The sequence below is a fragment of the Palaemon carinicauda genome, chromosome 7 (genome assembly GCF_036898095.1).
Source record: "Palaemon carinicauda isolate YSFRI2023 chromosome 7, ASM3689809v2, whole genome shotgun sequence".
Classification (NCBI taxonomy): domain Eukaryota; kingdom Metazoa; phylum Arthropoda; class Malacostraca; order Decapoda; family Palaemonidae; genus Palaemon; species Palaemon carinicauda.
The window spans coordinates 73,960,217-73,963,959 of NC_090731.1; positions in this window are offsets into that span (position 1 = coordinate 73,960,217).

A 3,743-nucleotide genomic window follows, 5' to 3' on the forward strand; every position below is an offset into this window, starting at 1 on the left:
ATCTAACCTTTATAAATGAAATATACCCAGAAATCCCCATCCATAATAGTATTAAAGAAATGATCGAATCTCATGCTTCGCGATTTAGTATTGACCATCTATGGCAATTATTTGGGGAGATTTTTCAAGATTGTCCAATGGGGTTCTTAAACGGAATGAATAAAAAGGCATTTATTGATATAGCATTAAATACACGCAAAAATCTTATAAGCGAAATTTCTCTTTATGGCTATACAATCATAAAACTTACACACTGCACAAAATCTATTTATGTTGGATACAATAACAGAATTTATACTACAGATGGAATACTGGTGGCCCTAAATGTTTATGATTTACTTTGATAATCAACTGAGATTTTTAAAAAAATAAGCTTCTTTGTTATCAGTTAGTTAAAAAAATAATTCTAAGAACAAGAAATTGTTTTCTTTAATAATATTACATTTGTAAATATATATTGTATTATTATAAAATACATTTAAATCTAGTCAACTGCCTTTCGTAGGCTGGCGCGAAGACTGGTGACTGAGCCACCACCTACATTAAACCGAAATAATTTTCTGAGAAAAATCTATTTCATAACATACAAAGTTTATCCAGCTGGAATAATTTTGATATTTTCAAATACAATTTTTCTTTATTCCAATAGAATTGAATTACCTTATTTTCTCTAAGATTATCTAACACTGTTAAACAGGTTTGTTTAATTTTATGTAAGTAAAGTTCATCCACCGAGTGATTGTCTTCAACTATACGATAATTTAAAACACCGTCCTCAAACTTCTTTTTACTTTGTATGGCAGTTGTCGTAAACCTATTCTTACGGTTGAGTAGTATATCCGAGTCTGTTTGTTGGTATTCACATCGGCGTGGTTGGTTATCTTTCTTCTCTGACAATCATAACGGGTCTGGGACAAAATATACATCAACTTTCCTTATGTTTATAAACGTACGAATTATTCTTATTAAAAAAATGAATGAATCATTATATGATATCACCCTTGATCCTGGTAACGAAACACACCCCATTTGTAGAAATAAAGGCCAAGTGCTATTTTTTAAAAATTCGAGTTATAATATATATGAAACTAAATCCATTATCTATAATTACTTTAACTCTTTTAAGAATACCAGTGTATCATTAAATGACATTCTAAGTGTTATTAATCTGAAAATAAATCCAAGTCAGAAAATAAGTAAAGATATTACTGGTTATAATATACTAATAAATAAAATATTTTTCCCACAAATTTCTAGTGATTCTTCTTTAAGTTTAATTTTAAAATATTCTATATTTTTTGTGGTTAGTCAAAAATAACTAAAGCCAAAAAAATAATATCAACGAAAACAGTAATCCTACGAACAATATTTCATACACGCCACCAATATTCATACACTGGGAAGAATAGTAATCATCATCGTCGTCTTCAATAAAGTTGGCGCTATTAATTTGATTTTTTTTGTTCATTTTCTTTTTATTTGGGGGTTTATGTTTTTCCTTAATCTTTTCTTGAGATTTTTTTATTAAAAAGAGAAATGTTAGGTTTATTATGGTCTTTAATATATATTTATTTATAATCATTAATGTTACTACAAATTCGTTTTTTCTTCGAGTTGTTAATTGGTTATAAAATCATTGTTGGTGTGAAAAATAAAAACGCACAACTGAGCATTATACTCTTTAACATATTAATTTACAAAAACTCATGAATCTAGGATAAAAAATTTTATGGTCATTATCAACCAACCCATTACCCCCAATAATTCTATTAACTAAATTTTTTTCATAAAATTTTGGTTTTGAGCATAAAATTGATTTAGAAATACACTGGTATAGCTAAAATGACGATTTGAATAGGAAGAAACAAAAGATATTGTTGGTGATTTCATATATGATCACTAGGATGATACGGGTTCAATAGCCCCGTATGGATAAATGAAGACTTGTGTATAACCATAAGCATTTTATTTTTAAAAAAACGCTGACGTTAAATAATAAGTAAAATAACAGAGCGCCGGAAATATTTGTCTTATATAATAATATTTTAACGAGAAACAATTTACACTTGTAGTGACAACAAAGCGACAATATCTTACAAAATACACTCATCTGTTTTTTTATTTGTAATGAAATGAACAGTCGAACAAGCATTTGGCTCTGTATTCATTCGACAAATATCAGTAAAATGAAAAATGTTTTGTTTTCTAAAATTTGTCAGTACAAAATTTACTTGAATTACAAGGAAATTAGAAAATAGTGAAAGCAAAACATTTATTAGCTTGTAGTAAAGCAAAAATTATCTTATAATCTTCAACATATGACGTAAAATTATTATAAAAGGGGATTCATGTGATTTAGGAAGAGTTTCACAGAGATGAGTCAAAGTGACTCCCTTGGGTATCCATTATATCATCTAAAAAAATTATATCTAAAGTAATCCGGTAAACTTTTGTAGGATTGTAGGATGTGACACTCATATATTGAAAAATAAATCAAGTTTTTTTCATACATGCATGAAAAATGTTTGTAAATTTCACCCAAACATAATTATTATTAAATTTTCGCTTTTCTTTTTTTCTTACTTACTTTTATTTTCTCTTGAAATGTACATCTGGTTAACACAAAAATAATTTTTGGTAATAATAATATATTAACTTGAAAAAGTATGGACCACCCCTTTACCTACGGATCCCAAATAAGTATATATATGTAAACCATTTTTAGAATTCTGGGGGTTGATTACAATTTACTAACAAACGACCAGCGATATTAATCATATCTTTAGCGCTGTTTCTTAATTCTTCGGCATAAATATGACTAAACCCCTCTAAAAATGTATTTAGCATCGTATAATAAAAAATTTTGTCGTCTTTCGATATAATAATTTTACTTATTTCTGGATTATTAATATAAATATAGAAACACGTTAAAATACGATGAATTGGTGCAATAAACTGTTTTCCGTTTAATTCTCTATTCTTTTTATCTAAGGCCATACTCCGAAGCAACCCACTTAAATAAACACCAAGAGCTGCTATAAGATAATATTCATATGATCTTTTCCTATACTTATTTAAAAGAAAATATAAAGCTTCATTAAAATTCTTATCACTAAAGTCGTATCTCGTAGCTACGTTGTAAATAAAAGATAAATTTTCAGTAAAATTAATACAATCATTGTCATTTGTCTTTAAAAGTATTCCATTTTTTTCACTATTAATTATTTGCTTGTATATATTTTTATGATTCTCTTGAAAATATGTTTCTGTTTCTAACATCTTATTATCATTCATTAGATTAGAAATTAAACTATAGTCGGTTTCATAACAAGCATACATAAGCCTTAAAATTATGGGTATTTGAAGATGATCTTGAAATTTTTCAAATAAATTTAATTCCTTAATAACAGTCGAGTAGTATATTAAACCAGTCATTGATGCAGTCATGGATATTTTAGTAAATAGACACATGAAAACCACATTAAATATTTCACCCAGCGTGGTGAACATTAATGTAAATGAAATATGGTCATTGTCATAAATTGTTATATTTGGAAATTTAATCATTATATTTAACACCGTTCTTAAACTGCTTTCATTATTCAACAAATTTTGTAAAATAATATCTCTATGCGTTTTTATAAAAGAATGTACGAAATTGGCTGTCTCTTCCACGCTTGAAATGAAATCGCCCATTAAATCTTGTTTTTCATTCCCCCCTTCTTCTTGCGCCGAATGGCGTA